Source organism: Balaenoptera borealis (assembly GCF_965194805.1).
Source record: "Balaenoptera borealis genome assembly, chromosome: 4".
NCBI classification, from domain to species: domain Eukaryota; kingdom Metazoa; phylum Chordata; class Mammalia; order Artiodactyla; family Balaenopteridae; genus Balaenoptera; species Balaenoptera borealis.
The window spans coordinates 17,278,361-17,290,893 of NC_138861.1; positions in this window are offsets into that span (position 1 = coordinate 17,278,361).

Below are 12,533 nucleotides of genomic sequence, written 5' to 3' on the forward strand. Positions count from 1 at the left end.
ATGATAAATATATAGTATAAGTTCTAATATATAAATGTAAATGGAATATGTCAACCTTGGGCATCTCCTTATCTCTGGGAAATGAAAAGTTGAGAGAAAGGGCAAGGTAGCTTATTTACATCTGTATCATTTTAGCTCTCCTTTTAATTAGATTTTTAGAAGCAAAGATGCTAACATTTATTTAGTTTTAATGGTGGATACATGTGTGTCTATTTTCTTATTGTCATTCATTTCAATATATATGATATTCCTTATTATTTTAAATAAAATAACTTTTTAGAGAAAAAATATTAAAAACATTTGGTTAGAAACAAAACCGCAATTCAAAAATAGTTTGCAATTGTGACTGAACTATAGTATAAATTAGGTAAGGCACATATTAACATAAAATTAGTAATTTCCCTAGGCAATGATCAGTAATGTTTCAAGCTAGGGCTACATAGTATATTACTGGAATCCTTAAGTAACTTAATGCTAGGTTGGTGATACATGAAGTAATTTCTTCTTTGTATACAAAACACACACAAGAAAACATAACATCTTACTCCAGTACAAGGATTATTTTCCAGAATGATACAATATTTGGCATAAAATGTTGCATTGGCAAACAGTGCCCAAGTAATTGTAATATACACATAAGATAAAGTGGCTGGTGTATTTAAGTGGCTTTAATGCATAACTATCTTTCTTCCAGAACAACCCCACAATGTGAATACATACATCTGTGGGCCCTGTTAGGTGAAGTTCATAGCATGAAGCCTACTTTTGCAATGACTGGGGTGGCAGCACACAGCAGGGGGCCTCCCTCCAGTGGGCCTCTCTCCAGGGTTCTATGGAAAGAGTACAAGATACTTAAAGGACGCTACGTAAAGTGATTAAAGTCCCCTCTCTTTTCCACCACCATAGGTAGGAGGCAGCATGTCCACTCTCCTTCCCAGTCTGACTCTGCTTGTTATTTTATCTGATCGGAATCCAGGACCACCTCCTGGTGCCACATTTCACCAGAAGGTATACTGCCCATGCCTCAAGGCAGAAGTTCAGCTTCCTCCTCTCTCCTGGGTTCCATACTGCCTCGTGTGGAGCACAGCGAGGCAGGCTGTCTTCTCTTTTCTTTAATCAATGCTAGATTAGTCAGTGCACCACTCTGAGGACAGGCCAATTTCCTCTTTCCTCACAGACAGGTTTAACTTGTTAGTACCAAGATTTAGAATCAAGGAAGAAGTATAAAATTGTACCAGAGTTCAAGATGAAGCCATGCAATCCAGTTTAGCTTATGCCAACGAGCCCTGCATTTCTGATTTGGGTTGACCCAAATAATCATAAAGTATACTTCAATTCCCATTCAGCTATGCACAGGGCTCCCTTAGGGACCCCTCAGGGAAAGAAGGATGATTGAGAGGGAATATTCTATATCCCTGGCAGAAAAATACTTTAACACCATTAAAATATTGCTAATATTTTCTGCATACCCCATATGAGTAAGCTCCTAGTCATTATGCAGGAAAATGTGAGTACTACAGATTTTAATATAGACACCAAAAATCTTCAAATGAAAACTCCCTACAGAAGAAAGTCTCTAGAAAAGCTTATATATTAACAACAAATTTACATACACTGAGTTATCTTTAATAATTCGCAAAACAGTGTTCTTTGTTTTGTATGTTCAATTTTTTTATTGATTGTTTTTATTTTTCCCCCAGGAAGCCCAACTAACTGGAGTAGGAATTATTTTCAAATAGGACTATTTATTGTTTGTTTGTTATGCTTCTTTTCAATTAGACCAACATGATCTGCTAATTAAATTCTCTTGGAAAACAAAGCTTACATTATTAGGATATATATTTCCACAAATGGTTTTACCATCTCTACCACTTATAAAATTATTAAGAAGTTTTTCAAAACTCATCAGCAGTACTGGGAAGTATTAGGCTTTCTATACATGCACATTCTTTGGAGAATTTATGAAATGATAAATAGGTTTATGTTTGTTTCTTTGTTTCCCATGTAGCAAATCCAAAACCACTGAATACGTAAAGAGTCATTTTCTTACAGACATAAGGAGTTGTGTAAATATTTTCTGTCTGATCCTGGAGCAGGAAAATGGATGGCACGCTAATCATAACAGAATAGAGCAGGCTGGGAGGGTCAGACTGTGGAATTTGTCCCAGGGGTGGGTCACACACAGGACACAGACACTGCAACAGGTGCCAGGAAGAAGTCTAGCCACGCTTCTAAAACATGATATGGAAGAGATACATCATAGATAGTAATGATAGTAATACAATTCCACATAGATTTTGCCTCAGAGAGCTCCAGCATGGACACAGTATTTTTCAAACAGGCAAGTAGAGAATAGCCATAAGGAATCCAGAAACAAATGTTATTTAGAAGATCATACCAGTAATCAGGAAATCAACATCAGGGAAGTCTTCAGTGATGAAGAAAAGGGAACTAATCCACATAAGGAGTGCCAGGCACCAGAGTGGAAAGTTACACACATTGATCCATTTAATCCTCCATAATCTCAAATTTTTTTCATTTCATGAAAAAGAAAACTGTGGACCAGATAGGTTAATTATAGCTGGTACCTGGTATTCAAATCTTGTCTGACTCCAAATCCTTAACCCACTGAAAATGAAAAGCATGTTGTATTTAATTAGCATATGGATCAACAAATCACCACCAGGCTGGGCAGTTTGGGATGAATAAATATGAATTGTTTCAAATAACATGAGTATCGAAATGTTCAAGGGTCTCGCTATTATTCTGTCATTAATTATTTTTTAATATCTTTATTGGAGTATAATTGCTTTACATTGTTGTGTTAGTTGCTGCTGTATAACAAAGTGAATCAGCTATACATATACATATATCCCCATATCCCCTCCCTCTGCGTCTCCCTCCCACCCTCCTTATCCCACCCCTCTAGGTTGTCACAAAGCACCGAGCTGATCTCCCTGTGCTATGTGGCTGCTTCCCACTAGCTATCTATTCTACATTTGGTAGAGTATATATGTCCATGCCACTCTCTCACTTCGTCCCAGCTTACCCTACCCCCTCACCATGTCCTCAAGTCCATTCTCTACCTCTGCGCCTCTATTCCTGTCCTGCTCCTAGGGTCTTCAGAACCTTTTTTTTTTAAAATATATATTCCATATATATGTGTTAGCATACAGTATTTGTTTTTCTCTTTCTGACTTAACTTCACTCTGTATGACAGACTCTAGGTCCATCTACCTCACTAAAAATAACTCAATTTCATTTCTTTTTATGGATGAGTAATATCCATTGTATATATGTGCCACATCTTCTTTATCCATTCATCTGTCAATGGACACTTAGGTTGCTTCCATGTCCCGGCTATTGTAAATAGTGCTGCAATGAACATTGTGGTACATGACTCTTTTTGAATTATGGTTTTCTCAGGTTACATGCCCAGTAGTGGGATTGCTGGGTTGTAAGGTAGTTCTATTTTTAGTTTTTTAAGGAACCTACATACTGTTCTCCATAGTGGCTGCATCAATTTACATTCCCAAAAACTGCAAGAGGGTTTCCTTTTCTCCACACCCTCTCCAGCATTTACTGTTTGTAGATTTTTTGATGATGGCCATTCTGACCAGTGTGAGGCGATACCTAATTGCAGTTTCGATTTACATTTCTCTAATGATTAGTGATGTTGAGCATCCTTTCATGTGTTTGTTGTCAATCTGTATATCTTCTTTGGAGAAATGTCTATTTAGGTCTTTGGCACATTTTTGGATTGGGTTTTTTTTTTTTTTTTTGATATTGCGTTGCATGAGCTGCTTGTAAATTTTAGAGATGAATCCTTTGTCAGTTGCTTCATTTGCAACTATTTTCTCTCATTCTGAGGGTTGTCTTTTCATCTTGTTTATGGTTTCCTTTGCTGTGCAAAAGCTTTTAAGTTTCATTAGGTCCCATTTGTTTATTTTTGTTTTCTTTTCCATTTCTCTAGGAGGTGGATCAAAAAGGATCTTGCTGTGATTTATGTCATAGAGGGTTCTGCCTACGTTTTCCCCTAAGAGTTTGATAGTGTCTGGCCTTACATTTAGGTCTTTAATCCATTTTGAGTTTATTTTTGTGTATGGTGTTAGGGAGTGTTCTAATTTCATTCTTTTACATGTAGCTGTCCAGTTTTCCCAGCACCACTTATTGAAGAGGCTGTCTTTTCTCCATGGTATATTCTTGCCTCCCTTATCAAAGATAAAGTGACCATATGTGCGTGGGTTTTTCTGTGGGCTCTCTATCCTGTTCCATTGATATATATTGCTGTTTTTGTGCCAGTACCATACTGTGTTGATTACTGTAACTTTGTAGTACAGTCTGAAGTCAGGGAGCCTGATTCCTCCAGCTCCGTGTTTCTTTCTCAAGATTGCTTTGGTTATTTGGGGTCTTTTATGTTTCCATACAAATTTTCAATTTTTTTGCCCTAGTTCTGTGAAAAATGCCACTGGTAGTTTGATAGGGATTGCACTGAATCTATAGATTGCTTTGGGTAGTATAGTCATTTTCACAATATTAATTCTTCCAATCCAAGAACATGCTCTATCTCTCCATCTGTTTGTATCACCTTTAATTTCTTTCATTAGTGTCATATAGTTTTCTGCATACAGGTCTTTTGTCTCCTTTGGTAGGTTTATTCTTAGGAATTTTATTCTTTTTGTTGCAGTGGTAAATGGGAGGGTTTCGTTAACTTCTCTTTCAGATTTTTCATCATTAGTGTATAGGAATGCAAGAGATTTCTGTGCATTAATTTTGTATGCTGCTACTTTACCAAATTCATTGATTAGCTCTAGTAGTTTGCTGGTAGAGTCTTTAGGATTCTCTATGTATAGTATCATGTCATAGGCAAACAGTGACAGCTTTACTTCTTCTTTTCTGATTTGGATTCCTTTTATTTATTTTTCTTCTCTATTGCTATGGTTAAAACTTCCAAAACTATGTTGAATCATAGTGGTGAGAGTAGGCAACCTTGTCTTGTTCCTGATCTTAGTGGAAATGGTTTAGTTTTTCACCACTGAGAACGATGTTGGCTGTGGGTTTGTCATAGATGGACTTTATTATGTTGAGGTAAATTCCCTCTATGCCTACTTTCTGGAGAGTTATCATAAATGGATGTTGAATTTCGTCAAAAGCTTTCTCTGCATCTGTTGAGATTACCTTTTGGTTTTCAGCCTTCAATTTGTTAATATGGTGTATTACATTGATTGATTTGTGTATATTAAGAAGCCTTGCATTCCCTTGATAAACCCAACTTGATCATGGTGTATGATCCTTTTAATGTGCAGCTGGATTGTGTTTACTTGTAATTTGTTGAGGATTTTTGCATCTATTTTCATCAGTGATATTGACCTGTAGTTTTCTTTTTTTGTAACATCTTTGTCTGGTTTTGGTATCAGGGTGATGGTGGCCTCATAGAATGAGTTTGGGTGTGTCCTTCCCTCTGCTATATTTTGGAAGAGTTTGAGAAGGATAGGTGTTAGCTCTTCTCTACATGTTTGATAAAATTTGTCTGTGAATCCATCTGGTCCTAGGCTTTTGTTGGTTGGAAGATTTTTAATCACAGTTTCAATTTCAGTGCTTGTGATTGGTCTGTTTATATTTTCTATTTCTTCCTGGTTCAGCCTCAGAAGGTTGTGCTTTTCTAAGAATTTGTCCATTTCTTCCAGGTTGTCCATTTTATTGGCATATAGTTGCTTGTAGTAATCTCTCATGATCCTTTGTATTTCTGCAGTGTCAGTTTTACTTCTCCTTTTTCATTTCTAATTCTGTTGATTTGAGTGTTCACCCTTTTTTTCCTTGATGAGTCTGGCTAAGAGTTTATCAATTTTGTTTATCTTCTCAAAGAACCGGCTTTTAGTTTTATTGATCTTTGTTATTGTTTTCTTTGTTTCTATTTCATTTATTTCTACTCTGATCTTTATTATTTCTTTCCTTCTACTAACTTTGGGTTTTGCTTGTTCTTCCTTCTCTAGTTAGTTCCTTTAGGTGTAAGGTTAGATTGTTTATTTGAGATTTTTCTTGTTTCTTGACGTAGGATTGTATTGCTATAAACTTCCCTCTTAGAACTGCTTTTGCTGCATCCCATAGGTTTTGCGCCATTGTGTTTTCATTATCATTTGTTTCTAGGTATTTTTTGATTTCCTCTTTTGATTTCTTCAGTGATCTCTGGGTTATTTAGTAGCATATTTTTTAGCCTCCAGTGTTTGTACTTTTTACAGCTTTTTTCCTGTAATTGATATCTAGTCCTATAGCGTTGTGATTGTAAAAGATACTTCATATGATTTCAATTTTCTTAAATTTACCAAGGCTTGATTTGTGATCCAAGGTATGATCTATTCTGGTGAATGTTCCATGAGCACTGAGAAGAAAGTGTATTTTGTTGTTTTTGGATGGAATGTCCTATAAGTATCAATTAAGTCCCTCTTGTTTAATGTATCATTTAAAGCTTGTGTTTCCTTATTTAATTTCATATTGGATAATCTGTCCATTGGTGAAAGTGGGGTGTTAAAGTCCCCTACTATAATTGTGTTACTGTCGATTTCCCCTTTTATGGCTGTTAGCATCTGCCTTATGTATTGAGGTGCTCGTATGTTGGGTGCAGAAATATTTACAATTGTTATATATTCTTGTTGGATTGATCCCTTGATCATTATGTAGTGTCCTTCTTTGTCTCTTATAATAGTCTTTATTTTAAAGTCTATTTTGTCTGATATGACAATTGCTACTCCACCTTTCTTTTGATTTCCATTTGCATGGAATATCTTTTTCCATCCCCTCACTTTCAGTCTGTATGTGTCCCTAGGTCTGAAGTGGGTCTCTTGTAGACAGCATATATATGGGTCTTGTTTTTGTATCCATTCAGCCAGTCTGTGTCTTTTGGTGGGAGCATTTAATCCATTTACATTTAAGGTATTATCGATATGTATGTTCCTATTACCGTTTTCTTAATTGTTTTGGGTTTGTTATTGTAGGTCTTTTCCTTCTCTTGTGTTTCTTGCCTAGAGAAGTTCCTTTAGCATTTGTTGTAAAGCTAGTTTGGTGGTGCTGAATTCTCTTAGCTTTTGCTTGTCTGTAAAGGTTTTAAATTCTCTGTCAAAACTGAATGAGATCCCTGCTGTGTAATCTTGATTGTAGGTTTTTCCCTTTTATCACTGTAAATATGTCCTGCCACTGCCTTCTGGCTTGCAGAGTTTCTGCTGAAAGATCAGCTGTTAATCTTATGGGGATTCCCTTGTAGGTTATTTGTTGCTCTTCCCTTGCTGCTTTTAATATTTCTTTTTTGTATTTAATTTTTGACAGTTTGATTAATATGTGTCTTGGTGTGTTTCTCCTTGGATTTATCCTGTATGGGACTCTCTGATCTTCCTGGACTTGATTGACTACTTCCTTTCCCATATTAGGGAGGTTTTCAACTATAATTTCTTCAAATATTTTCTCAGTCCCTTTCTTTTTCTCTTCTTCTTCTGGGACCCCTATAATTTGAATGTTGGTGCATTTAATGTTGTCCCAGAGTTCTCTGAGACTGTCCTCAATTCTTTTCCTTCTTTTTTCTTTATTCTCCTCTGTGGTAGTTATTTCTGCTATTTTATCTTCCAGGTCACTTATCCGTTCTTCTGCCTCAGTTATTCTTCTATTGATTCCTTCTTGAGAATTTTTAATTTCATTTATTGTGTTGTTCATCATTGTTTGTTTGCTCTTTAGTTCTTCTAGGTCCTTGTTAAACGTTTCTTGTATTTTCCCCATTCCATTTCCAAGATTTGGGATCATATTTACTATCATTACTCTGAATTCTTTTTCAGGTAGACTGCCTATTTCCTCTTCATTTGTTTGGTGTGGTGGGTTTTTACCTTGCTCCTTCATCTGCTGCATATTTCTCTGTCTTCTCATTTTGCTTAACTTACTGTGTTTGGGGTCTCCTTTTCACAGGCTGCAGGTTCATAGTTCCTGTTGTTTTTAGGGTCTGCCCCCAGTGGGTAAGTTTGGTTCAGTGGGTTGTGCAGGCTTCCTGTTGGAAGGGACTGGTGCCTGTTATCTGGTGGATGAGGCTGGATCTTGTCTTTCTGGTGGGCAGGACCGTGTCTGGTGGTGTGTTTTGGGGTGTCTGCGACCTTATTATGATTTTGGGTATCCTCTCTGCTAATGGGTGGTGTTGTGTTCCTGTCTTGCTAATTGTTTGGCATGGGGTGTCCAGCACTGGAGCTTGCTGGTCATTGAGTGTAGCTGGTTCTTAACATTGAGATGGAGATCTTTGGGAGAGCTCTTGCTGATTGATTTCATGTGGGGCCAGGAGGTCTCTGGTGGACCAATGTCCTGAACTCGGCTCTCCCACTCAGAACCTCAGGCCTGACATCCGCTGGAGCACCAAGACCCTGTCAGCCACACGGCTTCAAATCTTCTTCAACGTGTTCTTTGCCTTAGCTTTCCAGTCTGTTGGATCAAGGAGTTTTCCTTCTTCATATTTTACAAGGAATTCTCCCTTTTTTTCCCTTTGTGCTTTCTAGTTTCACTCACTGCCTTAGTGCCGGGGGCAGAGGCCTCACACCTGGCTCTTCAGACCTAATTTATTCTTTTTATAACTACAGAGGTGATATTAAACATTTGTCATAAGGCCATGGGGGAAAATGAGGCATTAAAAAGTATCTAGGCAGCATCTGAAGTCTACACTGTGCTTTTTGGAATTCAGGAAGACTGGTCCTACATGATTTAGGTCCTAGTTAAAATTGTGGATAGATACTATTTAGGAAAAATGAGGGGTTTTTTTTTTTGGTATGGTGGAGACAGTGCTATATATAGTTTAACCAATGCTCTTTTAACATTCCACTTTCCTGTATACATGGAAAACCATGCATACAGCATGTAGAATTTATGAAATGTATCTGATCATAGAAACATCTGTTTGTGCTGAATCAGCCTGAGAAATCAGTTCCCCCAAGACCATATTTTGGTAAGCAATGGTCTTTTGGGGGTGAAGGGGAGATTGGTGGAGGGAAGTTTGGGGCAAAATCTGGCAAGACAAAAAAAGAATTAGAGTCCTGGAGTAACTGCGATCCTAACTAATGAGCCAAACTGTCTCTAACGAAAAAAATAAAGTTGAGTTTTTAGAACAGAGATAAATATGTCTGAATTAGACAAGCAGGAAGGGTATCTTAATGTTGAGTTCCAGAGTGTTATGTTAGAGTTGTCTAAATCCCTTCTGCTTAAAATTGGGGTGTTCTATATTCTGGACAGATGATGAGTAAACTATAGAGCGTACAAATGTGTACAAGGGGTGCAAATGGATCCATATCTGAGGAGAAGAAGAAAATAGAATATTAAAACCAGCTGAGCTTGAAGAAAAATTCAGGGTAAAAATATCCCTTTTGATCTTAAGTCTATATTCTGGATTAAAATAATATGACATAGTTAAATTGCATAAAATGATGGTCTGATAGATTAGGATGGTAAATTGGATTCTTTAAAAGCATGAAACACATCTGCTATGCAGGAGAAAATAGTCTTGGGAGAAAAATGTACACCAATAAATAAAACAATTAATCTGCTAATTGTGTGTGTTCCTTTGGGTAGCAAAATTTGGAAACATTTGGTAATTTTCTGTCAAGAAGTATACACAAATTCAGTCTCTAGATAATCCTCAAGCAGACCATGGAAATACAGATCATGTGGAATAAAATAAGAAATCTCTAGGTAGAGTCAAGGTTTTTGTTTCACCTTTTAGTTCCCAATTCCAGTAACTCTGTGACATTATTCTTATCTCTTATAAATATGGCAAGGTTATTCTCCTCACTTGCACATTCACTGAAGCAATAAATCAGTGACTAATTGTACTTCCCATTCTCCATGTTAAGTGTGGTTTGTGATGATTTACATTATTTAGAACTATAAAAATGAGATTAAACCATTGCCATCAATGATTATAGTAAAGGGCATGCACAGAAGGAAACTGTAGCATTTTCATGAAAAGGGTAACTTCTGCTTAGAGGCACTATCATTACTCTGTGTCTCTCCTGGTGGTCCTAATGTGTCACCCTTCAGGGTCAGAGCAATTACTGCAATTCTCTGTGGAACAAATATTTTTCCATGTTTTATCATCTCAATATAGAAACATTTAAAATGGTGCAATGTCATCACTGCCATGACAAAAGATAAACCTTCAGGTAAAATCTAGCATTATCCTACAAGATAAATTTTTAATACCATTTTAAGTTTGAAATTTGTCATTTGTACTTTGCAAAGTCACCATAAGTTTCTGAAATGCAGCACATATTTTTAAAAATTAGAAAATAGTAGCTGGTTTCCTTTCCACCAAGCAATATGTTCCAAACTAATTTGACTGAATTGATAGAAACTGATTATCCTCAAATAGAATGTTTTCCATATCTTATATACCCATCATCACAGTAAATGAAGTGATTCCTGTTTTATACCTCTAACATTTATATTGCCTTAGATAAAGCTATATATCACAAACTTTATTTCTAGAGTTTACCAATCTATAAACTGATACTGAAGGAAGAAAAGATCATAAAAATGGGTAGTTAATAAAATGTTTAAGTTATGTGGAGTTTCCCAGAATTCATATGTGTAATCTTTAATTGATAGAAATCACAAGACATTGAGGAATATTATCTTGCCTTAAAGGGTAGAAGGTAATCCTGTGACCTTACATCAAATAACAAAAACAACAGACTTAAAAGAGCTGTAGGGTTAAAAAGAATCACTTGTAAGCCTCAAGTCTCTCCACCCTAGGTACCCATCATGTATCTGTTTGCCTGAAGGACTGATGAAAGATCTGGGAAGACTCTCACTCTAAGGGAAAACAGCTTCATGATGTATTTCTTTCACAGGTAATGTGTCAGCATCAGAGGGGAGTACTTAAGCAATCAGTAATTGTATCTTAAATTGTCTTAACCCTTCTGCTCTTCCTTTCAAGATCATCTCTAAATTTAGAGAAGGGGCTACAATAAATACCAAGTCAAGCATGAGACACAGTTTGCGCTTAGCAGAACTGCTTTGAGTATATGTAATGGAGGGAAGCACAAAGAGAGGGAAGAATGGTGCAGCCTGACTGCCCTCGAGGAGTCTACTGGACCACACTGGAGCATGAACCAGACACAGTGGCCAAATGAGAAACACAACATTACCAGCCCCCCAGAATCTCCTCATGCCCCCTCCAGTCACCATCCACCTCTACCCCTCAATGGTAACCATTATGCTGACTTCTAACATATGCATCGATATGACCCACCTTTAGCTTTAGGTTAATAATGCCATACCAGACAATTTAAGAGAGACAAGGTATCTCTTAAAGGAGAAGCTAAGAAATGTCTCCTGTCTTGCCTCTCTATTTCCCATGTCAAACTAGATAATTAGATTTTCACTTTCCAAAACTTATTTAAAGTCTGAAAAATAATCTGGACATCTGACAGCAGATCAGACTAAGCAATTATGAGAAATCCTTAGTAATTTACCTTTGGAATTACCTCTACATGAGTAATCTGTAGATTCAAAGGAGACTGATAGAACGAAGAAAGGCATGTAAATAGAATAATGAGTACACTTAGGGAGAAAAGGAAAGAAAGGGAAATATGAAAACTGAAAGAGAAATGATTTTAGTCTCATATTTTTAATTTATTAATTCTTATTTTTTATTTAATAATATGAAATCTTTAAATAGCTAAAACATTTTAACATCCATTTGGGATTTAAAAAATCATATTCTACCAAAATTTTTTTCAAATTTTATTTTACAACTCATTATTTGAATCTTCAGCCTTTATACCACCCAACAAAATATCTTCACATAATTTTAAAAACAAGGAATAAAACCCACTGGCATCAAGATAAACATGATATAAAATCTACAATAGGAATACCTTTTTCCATACATTATAAAGCTTTAAAGCAAATATTTTATAAAGTATACTTGTGAAAAGACTTTGCAGTTTCATTATAAAGGAACAACCAAAACAGCAGAAGTCATCAGATTAGAATTACTTCATCTTCCCACCAACAAATCTAATAACCCACTCATACATGTTTCCATAAAATCTGCCTTCCCTCCTATCACAATATATTGTGCAACAAACTTTGTTCCATTTGCCTTGCAAGGATTCTGCTGTTGAAATGATTCTCTCTCATCTGTATCATCAAATTTTCCCATGCTACTGAACTGTTTCTCTTTAGTTCACAGACACATCTCACAATATTTCTCAACTTAAATGAAACCAAAGCAACAAACCACAACCCTCCCTTGATTCCACCTTGCCTATCTGCTCGTCTTTATAGCAAATTCCACAAAATGTACTGTACTTGATGTTTCCTTGTCCTCATCTTCTATTCTGTCCTGAACCCATTCTGTGGTTGTTCCTCACAACTTTTCTGAAAGAATTATTCCATAGTCACCTTCATCTTGCCACACCCAGTGGTTAAATTCTCAGTTCTCACCTTTCTCTCACAAATGCATTGTACACAGTTGACGATCTCTCCCTTGAATCACTCTCTTCCCTTGACAC